Source organism: Tenrec ecaudatus (assembly GCF_050624435.1).
Source record: "Tenrec ecaudatus isolate mTenEca1 chromosome 2 unlocalized genomic scaffold, mTenEca1.hap1 SUPER_2_unloc_15, whole genome shotgun sequence".
In the NCBI taxonomy this organism is placed as follows: domain Eukaryota; kingdom Metazoa; phylum Chordata; class Mammalia; order Afrosoricida; family Tenrecidae; genus Tenrec; species Tenrec ecaudatus.
Genome location: NW_027457575.1, coordinates 227,518 through 247,130, shown reverse-complemented (window position 1 = coordinate 247,130; position 19,613 = coordinate 227,518). Strand labels below are relative to the sequence as shown.

General features: G+C 45.9%; 1 pseudogene; it reads right to left on the bottom strand.

Annotated features, from left to right (window-relative positions):
* Positions 1–6,207: 6,207 nt before the first annotated feature.
* On the bottom strand, positions 6,208–6,420 carry LOC142435850 (cytochrome c oxidase subunit 7C, mitochondrial pseudogene; annotated as a pseudogene).
* Between the last annotated feature and the right edge of the window lie 13,193 nt (positions 6,421–19,613).

Sequence of the window (19,613 nt, the reverse complement as noted above, 5' to 3'; positions counted from 1 at the left end):
ATTTTGACGATCTGCTTTTCTTTTTTATAGAGTTTACCATAAGTAGCATGCACTACATATAATGCTATAGCACATATCACTGATGTCGTTCTAGCTGTATGTTTATATCCAATGTTTTCAACCCCCATGGACTAATAAAGGTCAGATGTGTAAAGATGAAAATAAAAAGCAAGAATAATGAGGTATTTGATTTTTGTCAGGACTGACTCATGACAGAATCATCAGAATGGGGTCGGTCATAACTCGGGGACTGAGTACCTGTCTTCCAAACCAGTTGCTGTGTGGTTGATTCCAAGTCACAGAACTACCATGTGTGCAGAGCCAAACTGAACCGTGTTAGGTAGGGGCTTCAATGCTGTGTGAGCATTCAGAAGCAGGCCACCAGGTCTGTGTTCTAAGGCACCACCATATGAGTTCAGAAGTACATTTTAGTTAGGAATTGGACTCTTAATTGTCTGTGCCACTCAGGGATGCCATGGGGGGAAATAGCTTTTCTGTACTTAGTGTCCTTCCCAAACTGACAAGGGTGCTAACTTGTGTCCTGGCTTTTCTTATAATAGTTGTGTTAGTCTGAGTACATTAGAAAAAATGAATCCACAGAAACTCATATGTATAAAAGAGAGTTTTAGGTAAAGGGTAAGGGCACATCAAGAAAACATCCCAACCCAGTGCTGCCCAAACCCACAAGTCCAACATTAGCCCATATGTCCCACACCAATACACAAAGTCCTCCTCCATCTTACCAAACACACGCAGTGATGCCGGCTGCAGGAGGAAAGCCGAATCAGGGAGCGCATAAGCATATCAGCACTAGCAGGGGTCTCCATTCGGCTTCCCCAGCACCCAGTACAGCATTGGGTAGGTCCATGTGGCTTCTCCTCAGGGAGGTCTTGCAGGAAGTCAGCCTTGCCACCTGAAGCAGAGAACTGGCTAAGGCAGCTGCAACCGAATCTGACCATCAGAAAGCAAGAGACCCAAGAACAAGAAAGGCGAGGCTCACCAAGCCATTGATCTCTCCATTAACCCCACCTGTGTTTGTTGGCCAGGTTAAAGCTGAATCAGTGTTAACCTGAATTCAGGTTAAAGCCGAATCAGTGAGCGCATGAGCATATCAGCACTGGCAGGGGTCTCCAGTCGGCTTCTCCAGCACCCAGGGCTGCATCAGGGTAGGTTCATGTGGCTTCTCCTCAGGGATGTCTCACAGAAAGTGAGCCTTACCAGTTGAGGTAAAGAACTACTAAGGCTTTACTGCCAAGGCTCACTGGTCTGACCATCAGAGAACATGAGACCAGAGAACGAGAAAGGCAAGGCTTACTGAGGCAGTTATCTCCCTGCCCTTAAATTAATACCACATGTGTTTATTGGCCAGGATCATTAATAAACCTTAACTATAACAGCAGGTAAAGTAGGACCCACCTCACAATGCCTCACAACGCCACTTTTGCGTGCCAGTGGAATGCTTTTGTTCGGCTACAAAGCACCCAGGCGCAGCCTTTTATGTCCTGAATCATTTCCAAGTGGCCCAGGGTCTCCTTCGACTTGAGTGCTATTATCCCCCTGTCTGTTAGACCGTGCAGCTCTATCTTCAGGCTTGCTCCTTGGTTGTTTATGGATTTCTCAATCTGCCTGCTCAGGTTGAAAAAGGCTTGCTTGCCCATAAAATTCCCACAGTTCTAAATCATCTCTCTCTCTCTCTCTCTCTCTCTCTCTTTCTCTCTCTCTTTCTCTCTCTCTCTCTTTCTCTCTCTGCTCCTGCTCTCCTCCCTTTTTCCATCCCGCCCACCCCCTTACTCTCAACTCAGTCCTTAGGACTCTAAGAGCCTACAATGAAAACCATTTTTAAATCTCATTTTGTTCTTCCCCTTATAGCACCTGAATCACCTTGGATTATTTGGAGGGTCTAAGGGAGACCTGGTGGCATAGGGGTTATGAGGTGAGCTATTAACTGGCAAGATCAGCAGTTCGAAATCACCAACCACTCTTAGGGAGAAAGACTGGGCTTCCTACTCTCATGAAGAGTTACCGGCTCAGAAACCCACAGGGGCAGTTCTACCCTGCCCTATAGGGTTGTTGTGCATCGGTATCGACTCGCTGGCAGAGGGTTGGGTGAGTTTTTATGCAGCCAATTAAAGGAGCCCTGACATTGCGATGATTTGAGCCCACTCAGGAGGAAGATTTGCTCCGATAGAGATAACAGCCTAACCCCACTCTCCACAATGAGAAAGTCCTCTCTGTCACATGTGGGTAGCATGCATAGAAAATCAACTGGAGGGCACCTAAACACAACATGCCTTGACATGTTCCCTCAGGACCTGCCCTGCTTCAGGGGCTCTGCCAGGGAAAAATCTCCGGAAGCAATTTTTAAAGCTCTACCCAGAGCCTAGTTCTGGACTGTCTGAGGTCAGCAGGCTCTTGGGAACATGGTCAGTGCTGGGGTTGGGGGTTGGAGTCCATTTAGAAATCAGCCCCTGAGTGTTGGCTGAGTTCAGCACCATGCCAAGGATGGTGGTCGGGGCGAGGAGTATAGCGCATTGGTTTTAGTCAGGCTCAGGGAAAATTACTCGCGATAAATCAGAGCTCCTGAGAGGCTGGGTCAAAAGTCGGGGTGGGCCAGACTCCAGAGCGGGTGGGCTGGGTTCCCATCCTGGCTTTGCCAGTCATTCACTGTATATCCTTGGCAAGGAATCTCACCTCTCTGGGTTCCACTTTCCTCAGCCATGAAACAAATCAACCAACGAATCTAACAAACAAACAACCTCACTGCTGTCGAATCCCTATCGACTCACAGTGACCCTATAGGACAGGGTAGCACTTCCCCTGTGGGTTTTAGAGACTGGAACTCTTTATGGGACTAAAAAGTCTCACCTTTGTCCCATAGAGTGTCTGGTAGTTTTAAACTGCTGACCTTGTGGTTAGCAGCCCAACATGTGACCCATCATGCCACCAGGACTCCTTTGGGTGCTACTTATAAAGCGTCCTAAGATTTTGATATGAAGGAGCCTTGTGGCACAGTAGTGAAGTAATTGACTACTAACCAAAAGGTTGGTGGTTCAAATCTACCAGCTTCTCTACAGGAGGCAGGTGCAGCAGGCTGCTTCTGTAAAGATGGATGTCTTTGGAAGCCCTATGGGGCAGTTCTAGCCTGTCCTATAGGATCACTCTGAGTAAGGCTTGACTCATTGACAATGTGCTAGCACAGTGGTTCTCAATCTTCCTAATGCCACGACCCTTTCATACAGTTCCTCATGTGGTGACCCCCAGCCATAAAATTATCGTTGTTGCTACTTCATAAATGTAATTTTGCTATTGTTATGAATTGGGTGACCCCTGTGAAAGGGTCGTTGGAACCCCAAAGGGGTTGTGAGCCACAGGTTGATAACTGGTAGGTGAGCATGGTCACTCTGCCTCATAATATTAACTATTACCACCTCAAACCACAACCACTATTCTACTCTGTGATGTTAAATAGAAATGATGGAGATAAAATTGGGGATAAGGTGGACGGGGGTAATCAGAGAATGCTTCCTGGAGATAGGGGTTTTAGGAGGAGGACTGAGGAGGCATCAGCCATTGAAGGGTAGGTAGGAAGATATAAATTGTTGTACCAGAGGCCGGACTGGGTGAGATAGAATTTTCCAAGATGGTGGCCAGCCATCTCTCTCAATCAATAGACCCTTTGCCACCTAATCTAGACACTCCTCCCACCATAAGGCGGGATCTGGGTCTTTTCTATTTGTAGATGAGTTAGCTGGTGTCAGCTTCAAACAATAGAATACAATGTAATTAAGTGATGCTGATGACCAGGCCATGCAGTTGCTGCGTTATTCACTTGGACTTGAGCCTTCAGCTGCCTTGTAAGACATCCAATGATCCTGTGTTCACTATGCTGCTGCTGCGAAGAAGCTTGAGCTACATAGAGAGACCACCTATAGATACGCAGCTGAGAGTCCTCCTAGCCTAGGCGGGCAGAGGGGAGGCAGATATGTGAATGAAGGAACCCTCATGATGCAACCATCAAGTCACTATCACATACGATAATCTGTTCTTCCCACAGTTCTTCAACAAATCCACCCAGATATCAAGCCACATCAGTCTCTGTGTTTTCCCAGCTGAGACTCTACACTGGACCCTGTCTGAATTGCTGACCCACAGAATCTGTCAGCATGAGAAAATAACTGGTGTTTTAAGTCACTGCGTTGGGGGACTTTGTTACTCGGCAGTAGTACCCGGCGCCTCAGGTAAAAGTGCAGAGCTGCAGGAAGAAGCAGTGCAAGACAAGTCACTGTTGAGTGCAAAAGCTGGGGGACACAAGATAGAGGGCTCTGAGGTCTGTGGCCTACTCTTACCCATCTTAGAGTTGATAACACGATGGTAGAAAACCAAATCAAACCAAACCATAACAAACAAACTCACTGCCATCTAATTGATTCCAACTCATAGTGAGCCTGTAGAGCACAGTAAAACTGCCTCCGTGGGTTTCTGGAGCTGTGAATCTTTAGCGGAGCAAAAAGCCTCATCTTTCTCCTGTCGAGAGGCTGGTGGGTTTGAACTACTTGCCTGGTGGTAGCAGTATCCCATTATATCACTAAAGCTAATTAATAGTGATGAAACATTTATAGCTCCTCAGAGACTGGCAAAGGGAAATGGGGTGATAATGGAGGGATATGCAGAAGTTCTTCTGCAAAAGAGAAGTAGAGACAAGTTTTCCCTCTCTACCTCCTTAGCACAAAGGAAGTGGAAGGGCAGACTAAGACACAGTTCCTTACCAATGGATGAGAGCCAAGATAAAGGAGAGAATGAAATGGCTGGGGGAAGAATGTTCACATTATGCTCACAATTACCTAATAGACTCAAGTTTGGGGTCTGAGACAAGAGCACAGCATGAAATCTGGGGCACTGGGACGTGGTTGATAAAAGTGCCAGAATGTGCATCCCTGAAAGGAGGAGGGCCACAACAGATGACCAGCCAATAGCAGAAGACCCCACAAGAAAGCCAGCCTTTGTTCAGCCATTTGCAGTATATAACATCTGGCTCTACATTTTGCCAGACCTTTTATATTGACTAAGGGCCCTTGTGGCATAGTGGTTACAATTTGCGGTGACATCCCAAAGGCCAGTAGTTTGATACTACCATCAGGTCTGTGGGAGAAAGATGTTGCTTTCTGCTTCCATAGAGTTAGTCTTGGATACTCGCAGGGACAGAGCTACCCTGTACCATAGGATCCTGTTCTACATGGTCCCTCAATATGAGCTAGTATTGACTTGATGGCCGTGAGTTTAAGGGCCATTTGGGCTTCCTTTTCCAAGGAACCTCATTCAGTGAACTGACTCTTTCTGATCAATCCTTTCCTCTGACTCTGGTCTGAATGTAGAACCTCACCTGGGGAGGTCTGAAGCTTGGAGCTGCCTCCCCATGAAAGAAAGTAAACCATGATAGTTCATAAAGGTACTTGTGCAAATTGTAAAACACCAACCGTGGTTTAATTCAATTTTTAATTGGATAGAAAGTACTCTAATTATGTTGATGAAAAATAAACCAAACATATACACGTGGATACAGACACACACAAACACGCACACACACGAGATGGATGTTTGGGGGCTTCTACCCAGCTCTGTCAGAGAGTTAGATTTGTCCCAGGTCTGGGCATAGGAGTCAGTTTTCTTGCATTTCATTGTCTGGCTCTGTTACTGACCTTGAGCCACGTGACCTAGAGCAGATTGCTTAACATCTCTGAGCCATTTTGGCAACACCGTGTATCAGGGCTGAGAAGGGGGCGCTGGGTGATCCCTGACACATGATGGGGGAGGGACTCAGCCAAAATAAAGCATACAAGGGTAATGACCATGACATTCTCTCCAGTCTGGGCCTCAGAGCAGCTCTGGTTCTAGAAAATCCCACAGAAATAATTTTACCAACATGGGCCTTCAGCCCTCACCCAAAACTTAACTCGTTTCTAATCCACACAATGTTTACAGCTTTGGGTTCTCATCCCTCTACTTTTTCCAAGAGACCTAGGAGAATGGAGTGTTTGAGCAATATCCAGGTCACATGACCATCTTTCTCAGTTCTTTTTTTTTCATGTATTAAGTTTATTTACAAACATAGCCAGTATGCTATTAAGTTCAACAGAGCTTGATCAATTTTTAGAGGTTGGACTTCATACAATGCTCTTCTCATCTGTTTCACATATCATTTAAGCATCCTTATTTCTTAAACAGTTGGTGTCTTACTATAAAGAAAGGTGCAGCAAATCCAGACCCAAAGTACATGGTCATCATAACCAGTAACGGCCACTTGTTTTCCACCGAAAATGGCAAATTCTTCCCAGGGCCCTCCTCATAGTGGCTCCTCTGGACCACAGAGGTGGTGAACCTCCGCACGCTCTGCCCCAACATGGCGCTGTTGGAGGCTCCAGGAAACTCCTCTCAGAGAGGGACCACAGGAGAAATAGCAGTAGCAGTTCCTGCTCGTGACCTTGTTCCCCGGTGCGCAGGGTCCAAAAGGGCTTTCTCGGTTCTTAACCTGCCTTTTCCTCTCCCAAGCACAACTTTAATGTTTCCATGAGCGTCCGTGGCTATGATAAAGAATATGTGTTTATGGGAAGTAATCAGGGCCTGGGTCTTCCATATACCAGCTGCCAAAGACTCTTTACAGATAGGTACTGTTAGGCCCTTATGTTTTACTTACCTATTGCTGCTTAGTGACTTTCAATCCCACTCAGTGTATTATTTGCTCACAATTCTGTAATTTGAGGAAGGCTTGGCCAAGGCAGCTCATCTCTACTCCACATGGCATTGGCCAAAGCTGCTCAAGCAGTGAGACGGGCAAGATGGGTTTGCTTTGGTTCCTAGGTCTAGGGCCTGGGTTCTTGCTGTTGCATTGGCTCCCCAATTTTCCTCCATGTGATCGTATCATGTGCTTACCTTTAGCTTCCTCACAGCAGGGTGATTTTCAAGATAGATTTTTTTGTCAGGATAGTTGGGATGACGGCCCATTGACAAAATCCCTTAAAGGGATTAAATTGAATACACAATTTTCTATGTGACTGCCGAATATCCCCCAGAGCACACAAGTTGAAGCCACAGGACTTTCTCCCTGAGAGAGGTTCCTTATAGCTTTTGATTGTCTTCTAAGTCCCTTTTCCTTTTCCACATAATGTCTGGGTTGCTTTATCAATCGTCTTCCTTCTTTTTATGTGGCACTATCTCTGGCTGTTTAGTCCAAGCCAATGAAGCTCCTTCCCAAACTTACTGGGTTTCCCTTGCATTGGATTACATGATGCACTCCATTTTATGAAAGCCATGTCCCCACATCTCTTTGAAATGGATCCCTGTCTGTTTTAGGCTGCAATTCAGCCTATTTAGGCTGTAGCACAGCCCCCTGAAGACTCTTAGAAAACCTTTTGCGTACAAGGCACTGCATTACATTCTTTTGTGATCTTAGTACAGGGCATTATAGCTATCTCCTTGATCTGATCCAACACAGAAGCCATGCTTTCTTGGCAGTCCAGAGGCCGTTCCTATTATGGGACATTATTTTTTGGCAAGAAAGACTTGGGGTTGAAATATAGGCTTATATTTAAGTTCAGCAAGTCCCTGCTCCTTCATATTTCATATTTTCTGCTAAAAAACACACAACTAAACCCCAAACAGAAGTAGCTTCTTTAGCTTTTCTTTATCCTTCTGTAGTTTATTATTATTTTTCTGTTGTCTAAATTGTTAATGACGCTGAGAGTTCAGATTCTAGATAAAGCAGAAGAATGGCACTGCCGCCCAAAATAGTTGTTCTTGGTGTTAGTTGGTGTCCAATCAATTCCAGCCCATCCACTCACTTACTGCCATTGAGTCAATTCTGACTCATGGCAATGGAGTATAATTGCCCTGGTAGGTTTCTGAGACTGTATATCTGTACAGTAGAAAGCCTCAGCTTTCTCTCTCAGAGCAGCTGGTAGTTTTGAACTACTGACCTTATGGCTAGCAGGACAATATGTCACCAGGGATCCTTTTCAGGACTGTGCCCTTCAGAAACAGATTGCCAGGCCTGCTTTCCTAGGAACCTGTGGGTAGGTTTGAAGCATCAACCTTTTGGTTAATATGCAAGTGCTTAACAAATGGGCTTTGTCCTGGTTTGGAAAACCTAAGTCACTGGTCTTTTGCCTAAAGAGTCACTTTCAATGGCCCTGGCTTGTTTCATGGAAAGGACCAGTTCAAGGGGGTCTCGGACAGATGGTGGGGTAGGATCCTTATTTAGTAGGACCATCTTGGGTAGGGCAGAGGGGCAGTGTGTGGTGTGTGTTTGTGTGTGTGTGTGTGTATTCTGCATATTTAAAAATTGGCCCCCCAGAGACTCAGATGAAAAACACTGGCCCCAATTGTCCTCTGCCTCTCTTGTTGCTGCCTTTTTGGGACTTTTCTGGCTTTTAGCAGCCCTAGAGGCCCCTCCTATCTAGGCAGGAAAAGGCTAGAGAGTGATAACAGCTAATCACTTCCAAGGGCAATTGCTCTCAGAAAGAAAAAAGAGAGAGAGAGAGAGAGATCATAAGAAAAATAAAAGTGATTTAACTCCAACGAATAGTGTCTCCTGGAAGAGTACTACACTTTGTCACTGCAATGGAAGTCATATATGAACGTGCGTGTGTGCGTGTCTGAAACCCCTCACATCAGCCTCTTCTCCTGCTTTTGTGTAAATTGGACTTTAAACACATTCCCTAGGAGGGGTTTGAATGTCTCTGTGTATGGAAGCTTCTTGAGGGAAGGGGGATTTTTATCTCTTTTGTTCAGTGAGAGAGTCCCAAGGTCTGGCACTTTATAAGTAAGCAGCAAGCTGGTTGAATGAATGAGTGAGTGAGTAAGTGAGTGAGTGAGTGAGTGAGGTAAAGAAGCCTTCTGCAGCCTTCCAGGTCAAGACTGCCCCCTCAGAAGCCTGGCTCTTGTCTAAAGTGAGGTACACCTCTCCCCATCCCCATTTCATGCTTCCCCGTGGTCTGCCTGGAATTGAGCTAAAAAATTATTTTTCATACACGCCGTCCTCATTATAACATTATCCCTCAGAGCAAAACTCTCTGACCACCCTGAAGACCTGTATTTAATGAGAGTAAAGGTGATTTAATAGAGTGGAGAGTGAAGCATAAAGCAGACAACCCTGCTAGAACAGCAGAGTAGGCTGTCCCTCCAAGGGGAAAGGGGCAAAAAGGGAAAAGAAAAGAAAAATGGGGCGGGGGGACCCAACCTCTCAGTCTCTTAATAGGCTGAAATAAGAAGTCCTTTTGGTCAGCTCCATCAGAAGACAAACCTGAAAGGGGCTCAGCCCAGCCCCTTCCCCTCTCCGCCAGCGCGTAACTGACTTGCCATGCATTTACCTTGGAGCTGATTATGTGATGAATTGAGGCAGACAGGGGGAGTTTATTGACATTTGGTCTCCCTTTACACATTTTGTTACAGCCAGACATCAGGGACTGAGCTGCGGGATATTTAAGAATTTGGAAGAGTTCTCAAGGAATGGGACACATTTATCAAAACCAGGGTGATATTAGAAAGCAGGGTTGCTGTTACACTTGGGTCAGTTACTTGATTTAAAAAGTAATGATAATGCATCCCCTTGATGGATTTTGCACTTGGGCAAATAGTGAGCAGGTCTGCTGGACCACCGTGGGCCGAGAATTCACACCTAACAACCCCTTTAGTCTCTGAAGAAAACTGTGGCTGCTAGGTCACACTTGGGACCCAGGTAAGGTATTGGTTAAGCACTTCACTGTCAACCAGAAGAGCAGTGTGTGGAATCCACCAGCTATCCCGATTGAGAAAGATGTGACCATGTGCTGCCACAAAGATTACAGCCTTGGAAACCTTCCAGGAGGTTCTTCCCTGGCCTATAGGGTTGCTCTATTCAGAATTGACTTGACTTCCATGGCATTGAGCAGTTTTGAGTTTTGAATGGCTGAATTGGAAACTTCAGGATTGGAGGAAGACTTGAGAACAGCCTGAGATATGCAGGCGACTCACCTTGCTTGCTGCAAGGGAAGAGGATTTGAAGCACTTACTGATGAAGTTCAAAGATGATAGTCTTCTATGAGGCACATAGCAGCATGGGAAGACCTGGAGAAAATCATGCTAAGCGAAGTAAGTCAGGCACAAAAGGACAAGTACAATATGAGCCCACTGAGGTAAGTATTAAAAAAAAATCAAAAGTGGCATAGGGGAAAAAGCTACTGTATACAAACATTTTTGGGGTGAAGACTGTGTAGTATGGCAGAGACCAGACCAAAACCAGGGATGCACATGGTAGACAATGGTGGAGGAGGTGGGGAAAGGAAAACAAAAGGATGAATATAAGGAAGAAAAGGGAAGTGGGGGCATGGGGCACTAACCCACCCAAGGGGAGGGTATTGTTTATATCTCCACAGGGAAAGTGGGACCAGACTTCAACCCAGTGCCGCAAGGTGTGAATGCAACATCCCGGCGTGGAGTGAGGAACCAGTGGAGAGTTCTGGGAGGCTGGCCCCAGCGCCAAAAATTAAGTGGATTCCTGCCCCTCCCCCGAGAAGAATTTGTTTCAAAGGACGACATTGATTCTGCAGCTCCAGGAGATGGACATATCTGATCAGAGCACCCGGGAGCAGATGAAGGGGGAGGAGGAGAGAGTGGAGCACAGCCTGGCCCACCAGGCCGTGAGGATGATATTCCTGAGTAGAGCAGCCAATCTACAGAGAGAACAACATGGCTGGCCCCACTATGAGACATGATGCCCCTCAGTGTCCAAGGACGATACAGGGGACAGCACCGGAGACACAGTGTGGGAATTGCACCTGACCTGATCCCACCATACCGAGGCAAAGCACTGGGGGAGTGCAGCGGAACAGCAAGGGAATGGGAGTGGCAAGGTCCCCAGGGAATGCTGAAAGTCGACTTTGGGGCCAGGGCGTGGTGCCCCAACAGACTGGACTGGAAAACACTCCTAAGGGCCAACAAACGATCCTTGAACTAACTACAAGCTTTCCTTTCTTGATGTGTTTTGTTCTGTTCTTTCTCAGTGGTTTGTTTTTGTTGTTTTGTTGTCTGGTTGTATACTGTTGCTTTGTTTTCCTCTGTCTTGTTTTCATGCATATTATTGTCTCCACAGGTCGGTCTAAATAAGACAGACTGGATGAACTATCTGGAGGAAAAACATGGGACCGACAGTTCCGGGGTGGACTTGGGATAGGTAGAAATGGGGGGGGGGGAGTAAGGAGATGGTGTTAACAAACACAGGGACAAGGGAACAACATGGGACCCAAAATGGTAGTGAGGGGGGAGTGACAGGCCTGGTAGGGAATGATCAAAGGTAAGGTTATGTAAAGAAGAGGTATAGCTGTAACCTAGGAGGGGACGGAGCATGATAGTAGGGCAGGAGGAAAGTCAAGGGAGATGGAAGAAAGACCTAGGGGTCAAAGGGCATTTATAGAGGTCTAGACAAAGACATGTACATACAAATATATATATGAGGATGGGGAAATAGATCTATGTGTCTATATTTATAGGTTTAGTATTAAGATGGTGGAAGGACTTTGGACCTCTACTCAAGCACTCCCTCACTGCAAGAATATTTTCTTTTATTAAATTGGAACTCTACCAGGCTCATCCTCCCGACACAACTGCTGAAGCCAAAGCGGGTGAACAAGTAAATGTGGTAAAGAAAGCTGATGGTGCCCGGCTGTCAAAAGAGATAGTGTCTAGGGTCTTAAAGGCTTGAAGATAAACAAGTGGCCATCTAGCTCAGAAACAACAAAGCCAACATGGAAGAACACACCAGCCTGTGTAATCACGTGGTCCCAAAGGGATCCGTTATCAGGCATCAAATAAAAAAAATCATATCATTGGCTGCACACCTCCATGATACAATCGCCGAAGACAAACGGGTGCATAAGCAAATGTGGTGAAGAAAGCCGATGGTGCCTGGCTATCAAAAGTGATAGTGTCTGGGGTCTTAAAGGCTTGAAAGTGAACAAGCAGCCATCTAGCTCAGAAGCAATAAAGCCCACATGGAAGAAGCACACCAACCTGTGCGATCACGAGGTGCCACAGAGACCAGGTATAAGGCATCATGCAAAAATAATTTATATATATATATATATATATATATATATATATATATATATATATATATATATATATATATATATATATATATATATATATATACACCATAGTGAATGAAGGGGGAAGTGCAGAGTTGAGACCCAAAGCCCATTTGTCGGCCACTGGAGATCCCCTCATAGAGGGGTTTAGGAGAGGAGATGGGTCAGTCAGGGTGCGATGTAGTACCGATGAAGAACACAGCTTTCCTCCAGATCCTGGATGCTTCCTCCCCCCAACTACCATGATCCGAATTCTACCTTGCGGGACTGGATGGGGCAGAGGTTGTGCACTGGTGCATGTGGGAGCTGGAGGCAAGGGGAGTCCGGGGTGAATGATGTCTTCAGGACCAGGGGTGTGAGGGGCGATACTGGGAGAGTAGCGGGTGAGTGGGTTAGAAAGGGGGAACTGATTACAAGGATACACATGTGACCTCCTCCCTGGGAGACGGACAGCAGGGAAGGCGGGGAAGGGAGACTCCGGATAGGGCAAGATATGACAAAATAACAATCTATAAATTATCAAGGGCTCATGAGGGAGGGGGAGGAGGGAGGGAGGGGGAAATAAAGAAGACCTGATGCAAAGGGCTTAAGTGGAGAGCAAATGCTTTGAAAATGATTAGGACAAAGAATGTACGGATGTGCTTTATACAACTGATGTATGTAAATGTATGGATAGTGATAAGAGTTGTATGAGCCCCTAATAACATGTAAAAAAAAGAAAGAAAGAAAAGATGATAATCTTCAGTAAGGATTACAACTCGAGAAAGAGAACAAGAGTCCTCACCACTGGACCAATAAGCAACATGATAAACAGAGAAAAGATTGAAATGGTGAAGCATTTCATGTTACTTGGACCCATCCACAACCAAGGCTCATAGAAACATCTGTCAAGAAATCACTGGATAAATTGCATTGGGTGAATTTGCTGCAAAAGGCCTATTAAATTTTTTTTTCAAAAAACAATGTGACTTTGTCACCTTAAGAACTCAGGAGCATCTTGACCCAAGGCATGATTATTTTCATGTGGAAGCTGGAAAATGCATAAGGAAGTCCCACGAGAAGAACTGATGCATTTGAAATATGGTCCTGGTGAGGAATATTGAATACACCAAGGAACTTCTAGGAGAACAAACAAATCTATGTTGGAAGAACTACAGTCAGATTGATTCTTAGAAGCGAGGATGGTGACACTTGATTTCATGTACTTTGGGTGTTATCCGGAGGGACCAGTCCCTGGAGAAGGGCAGCATGCTTGGTCAAGGCAAAAGGAGGACAAACCTCCAAAAGATGGGTTGACACAGTGGCTCAAATATAGGAATGGCTGTGAGAAATGCGCAGGGCAGCGTGATGTTTTCTTCTGCTGTACATAGAGTGGCATTAAGTTGGAATCAATTTGATGGCACCTGGTTATGCAATGGACTAATGGCAAGATCAACCATTCAAAATCACCAGCCACTCCTCAAGAGAAAGATGAGGCTTTTTTTTTACTCCCGTAAAGAGTCACAGTGTGAGAAACTCACAGGGGGAATTCTACCCTGTCATATAGGGTCACTGTGAATCGGCATCGACTCTACGGACGTGAACGGCAACAACAACAACAAAAAAAAACGCACTAATGGTGGCTGGGTACATGCGCAGACACCCATCCACTCGCACTGGAGCTAAGTTAGTGGTTTCAGCAGGAAGCTTACCTCGGTGGTTTCCAGAACTCCCCTGGGCTTAACCAATTTACACCAGGTCCTTCAAATATCCCTGGTACCCCGGGCATCTTTCATTTCCCAGAGTTGGTTGCATGACTTAAGGCTTGATGATCATGGGGCCACATGAAGGACGCCTATGTGCTCCAACCACTGCGTTCCTAGAGTGCTGTGGACCATTGCCTTCAAGTCAGCCAGCTCCTGACTCATGCAGCTCCATGCGCTACAGAACTCAATGCCCACTGGTCCTGCCCCATTCCTTTGGTGGGTTGTAGATTTGACCCCTTGTCAGCTGGGGGGGGGGAGTTCAGTGGCTGATGTCTGGAAGGAGGTCACCATGCCTTTCCTCCTTGTCTGTCTGTAGGCTGAAAATATTGCTGAAATCTGTTCAGCATCATAGCAATATGCCAGCCTCCACTAGCAGATAGGTGGTAGCTGTAACAGGAGGCGCACTGGCCAAGAATCAAACCCAAATTTCCTACATGACTAGTGAGAATTCTGCCATGGAGCCACCATTTCCTCTCTTCTGGTTTCTAGTGTTTATATAATACAAGATCTCAGTGCCTTCTAACAAGCAGTAAGTAAGACTGCACCACGAGTCACCTCTACTTAGCTCTCCCCCAAATTTTTCCACATGAATTATTCAGTGTATGACAGCTTCAATATGTCTCTCTTTTTAAAAATTGCTGGGTGAACTTAAAACAGCACAAGGAAGTGCCAGCAAAGCAAAATGATACCCACCTGGTTATTTATCTTAAGAGAACAAAAGTCGTGAATGCATTCACTCAGGTGAAAATATCATTCATGGAAAGAAGTGCCTAATGGTCACCAGGACCCATGGTTAATACAGGCTTGGCCATCGGATTCCAATCCATCAGACCCAGCTATAAATCACTTATAGGTCTGGGTAATAAAAAGCAAATATAAATTTTCAAAAAGTTTAACGTTGCATGGGATATAAAGAGAATGCATAACAACCTCAGGCATAAATATATCTCAAGACAAACTCATTGTGTACATCCAGATTACATATGGCTCTTGCTGAAACACATTTCCCACTAGACCCTACCCCAAGCCAGTAAAAGCCAGAAATTCTACAGTAAACTGTGGTGGATTCTACTACTCTGAAATGGGAGCTGTGTCTCTAGTCCTAATTTGGAGCTGTTCATACTGAGAACTCACCAATACCCTTTTGCAGTGACAACAGTCCAGATAAGAATAAGGAAATCTGGATGACAGTCAGGATATAGGAGCACTGGAACCTCAAAATGCTTCTAGGGGAGCATGGCCAAATGGGCTTCCATTTCTACACCCCTGGCAGGAGGAGGCTGATCAGGAAAGTAATGGTTTCTAAGGCAGTATTTCTTAAACTTTCACATGCATGCACATACCCAGGTTCCTGGAAATTGGGGTGTGGGGCAGATTCTGATTTTGTGGGTTCAGGGTGGGGCCTGAGATCCTGCAGTTCTAGAGGCCCTGGTACTCTTGGGCTGTTAGCCACAAGGTCGGTAGTCCTAAACCACCAGCCACTCCTTGGGAGAAATATGAGACTGTCGACTCCTGTCAAGAGTGACAGTCTGGGAAACCCACAGAGGCAGTTCTAGCCTGTCCTATAGGGTCACTGTGAGTCAGCATCAACTCGATGGCATTAGCATGGAACAAGCTGGTTCCTTGACCTATTGAACTTTGAGTGGCAAAGTTCCAAGGGGCTTCCCGGGTGTGATGGCCAAAGGCAGTGGTGTTCATCCTTGGTCATACTTTGGAATCCCTTAGGAGCTTTCAAGCCTCCCATTGGCCTGGCCCCATCCCAGACCAATGAAGCAAGGCTCAGTGGGAGCAGGACTCAGGTCACGGTCAGTGCGACAGCCCCCTGGGCAATGCCAAGGTGCAGCCAGTGCAGAGTCGAACTAGTGCACGACTCCGCATGACTCCATACGCTTTGGTGAAGCCAGCTGTTTGGGCGAGGTTTTCAGAGTTACCACCCATGTAGACTTGCTGGTGATAGTGCATTAAATAGAGCAGATGCAGGGCATTGCATGAATGGCCTGTGTCATGCAAACACATCATGGGGATGTTGAGCCTGCTTGTCTGGGGGACCAAGGGTGTTGGCTCCAGCCTGAACGTTGGCAGGGTAATGGACTGACACAGAGGATACTCATTCTCTTTGTGGCAGTGCTCTAATGGGTTCTTCACAGAAGGCCAGGTCCATGGCTGCAGATGCAGATGCCCAGGGGGGCTGAGGGAGCAGGGGAAGTCCTAAATTCGAGTTGGGTGTCTGTTTATTTATATGCCCTCACTGCCATCAAGTCCATTGCAACTCACAGGCCTCATCGGACAGAATAAAATGGCACTTGTGGGTTTCTGAGACTATAATTCTTTTTTGTAATAAACATTTTCCTAGGGGCTCATACAACTCTCATCACAATCTATACATATACATATATCAATTGTATAAAGCACATCCGCACATTCTTTGCCCTAATCATTGTCAAAGCATTTGCTCTCCACTTAAGCCCTTTGCATCAGGTCCTCTTTTTTTTTAGGGGAGTAGAAAATCTCCTCTTTCTTCAGAGGAGCAGTTGGTCATTCAAACTGCTGACTTTGAGATTAACAGCCCAACTCCTGACAACTCTTGCCACCAGAACTCCATGTATATACACAAGTATGTATTTCCTTACCCCAAGGAACTCCACATTTTCAAATCATTCTTGACACTCGTGGCCTTCTTTTCCTTTATAGCCCTGCCTTTGGTTGAAACACAGATATAAGAGAAATGTTTATCTACTTATAGGGCTACAAAAGGAGCCTTGGTGACATAGTGTTTACACGTTGGGCTGCTAACAGCAAAGTCAGCAGTTTGAAACCACCATCCGCTCCGAGGGAGAAAGAAGAGTCTGTCCACTCCTATAAAGAGTTACAGTCTCAGAAACTCACAGGGACAGATCTACTCTGCCTGATAGGGTCACTATGAGTCAGCATCGCCTACCTGGCAGTGAGGTAGATTTTGGTTTCATAGAGATACAAGTCAGTCCTGAGCTGCTAAAGACAAGGTTAGCAGTTTGAACCCACCAGCTGCAGGGAAAGAGGAGGCTTTCTATTCCCATAAGGAGATACAGTTTCAGAAAAACCCACAGGGGGAGAATGGAGACTCCGGATAGAGCAAGATATGACAAAATAATGATGTATAAATTACCAAGAGCACATGAGGAAGGGGGGAGCGGGGAGGGAGGGGGAAAAAAAGAGGACCTGATGCAAAGGGCTTAAGTGGAGAGCAAATGCTTTGAGAATAATTGGGGCAGGGAATGTATGGATGTGCTTTATACAATTGATGTATGTATATGTATGGATTGTGATAAGAGTTGCATGAGTCCCTAATAAAATGTAAAAAAAAAGAAAAGAGGAGAAAAAAAAAGAAAATGATTAGGGCAAAGAATGTACAGATGTGCTTTATACAATTGATGTATGTATATGTATGGATTGTGATAAGAGTTGTATGAGCCCCTAATAAATTGTTTTTAAAAAACAACAACAAAAAAAACCCCACAGGGGAAATTTTAACCTCTTCTATAGGATCAATATGAGTCAGAATCAACTCAACAGTGGTGAATTAGTATAGAGGTACATTTGAGCAAGTGGAGGGGACCCTAAGCAGGTTCCGGTGGACCTTAAGAGTTCTAATTGTGGATGCTCTGTAAAATATAAACCAAGATTCTACTTTTGAAAACATTATTTTTCTAAACACGTCTAACTGAAACTATACTAGCATGCGGGTCTTTGAACCTAGTCAGTGGTCTGGGGAAGTGAAGGGCCCTGACATCCATTGTTGTTGTTAGTGCTGTCCAGTCATTCTGACCTCACAGGGACCTTCTTTGCAACACAAGGCAGCACTGCCCGGTCCTTTGCCAGCCTCAGAGGCGGTATGTTGGAGCCCATGGTTTCAGCTACTGTGTCCCCCAACTCACCAAGGAGTTTCCTCTTTGTGCTGCTTACTAAACCAATTGCCTAGGAGTCCATTCCAACTCACAGTGACCCTATGTGGATCAGCACCTCAGGACCCCACAGAGCTTTCAACGACTGGTCGTTCAGAAGTCAATCAGCAGGCCTTTCTTCTGAGGGACCTTGGATTTGAACCACAAACCTTTTCATCAGCAGTGGTTGAGCGTGCTAACTGTTCACATTACCCGGGGACACCCAACCCTTCTTACCCTCATCGCTTCATAGGTGATCCATCTCCAATCCAAGAGGGCAGAGAAGATAGATAATACAGCCTGAGCTGCATATGTCAGGTCCAAACTTTTCAGTGCCATGGAACAAATAGACAAAAACCTTGATGAAATGGCTGGGGAAGCTCAGTCCAAATCATTCCAGGGAAATGAGTAGCGCTGCTCTCTTGGGACCTTGAGCTGTGACAGCAGCCACCAGGAAGACCCAGGTAGTCCAGAGCCTTGCCACTCCAAACATGGTCACGGACTAGCAACATCAGGATCTTGTTAGAAGTGCAAATTCTCAAGCCCTACACAAGGTCCACTGAACCAGCGTGTGCAATTTACCAAGACCCCCAATGGATCGGTGTACCTGTGAAAACCAAACCAAACCCATACTCACTGCTGTCCAGTCGAGTCAGACTCAGAGAAGCCCTATGGGCCAGGGTAGAACTGCCACTGTGCTTTCCCAAGACTGTAATTTTTTAAAGGAGCATACAGCTTGTTCTCCTTCAAAATGCCTGCTAATTTAGAACTGCTGATTTGGTGGTTAGCAGCCCACTGCATAACCGCTAGGCCACCAGGGCTCCTTTTGTGCTGTGAGAGGTCGAGCAAATACCATTAGCAACTAGAGAGGAACCTGGAAGAAGAAGAGCAGGGTTGGAACTGTGAGTCCATTTGGTCATGAGGTCATTTCTTTGTTCACTTATTCTGTTCCTTCCCTTGTGCATTTAGTCAACAATTCTTCTTTGAGCATCACCTCTTAGCCAGGATCTGTGATATGCTAATTAAGTTGGACTAGGAAAGGGGTTTGCCTAAGTGTCTCCTGCTGCCTGGCTTTTCTTGCTTCCAAATCCCCTCTCTTTACTTCCTTCCACCTTAGAAGCACATCCTTACATGTGCAGCTGATCCCTAGTTGAGGACCAGAAGTTACTTGTTGGCGTGCGTGCTCATAGCTCGCTCAGTGGCAGTGCAAAAAGTCAATTCCTTAAAGAGCCTAGCACAGGTTGGGATGGAGGTAAAAGTGGTGGGGTTGGTGTTAGTTGCCATTGAGTCCATTCTGACATAGGATGACATCATGTGACAGAGTAGAAATGCCCCCACTGGGTTTCCTAGCCTGTAATCGTTACCAAAGGAGACCTGGGGGGTATTTTAAGGGAAGCGTTGGACTGTCAACTGCAAAGTCAGGGGTTCACACCTACCAGCTGCTCGGCAGGAGACAGATGAGGCCCTCTGCTCCCATGAAGATTTACAGCCTCAGAAACCCATGATTGGGTCACTACGAGCCAGCATTGGGTCCATGACAGACCCAAAACCCACTGCTATAGAGTTGATTCCAACTCATGGTGATCTTGTATACTTGTTGTTGTTGCTGTCCGGTGCCATCGAGTGGGTTCCGACCCATAGTGACCCTGTGCACAACAGAACAAAGTACTGCAAGGTCCTGCACCATCATCACAATTGTTCTCTGCCTGAGTCCATTGATGCAGCCATGGTGTCAATCCACCTCATTGAGGGCCTTCCTCTTTTGAGCTGCCCCTCCACTTTACCAAGCAGGATGTCCTTCTCCAGGCAATATGTCCAACAAATTTGTGAGG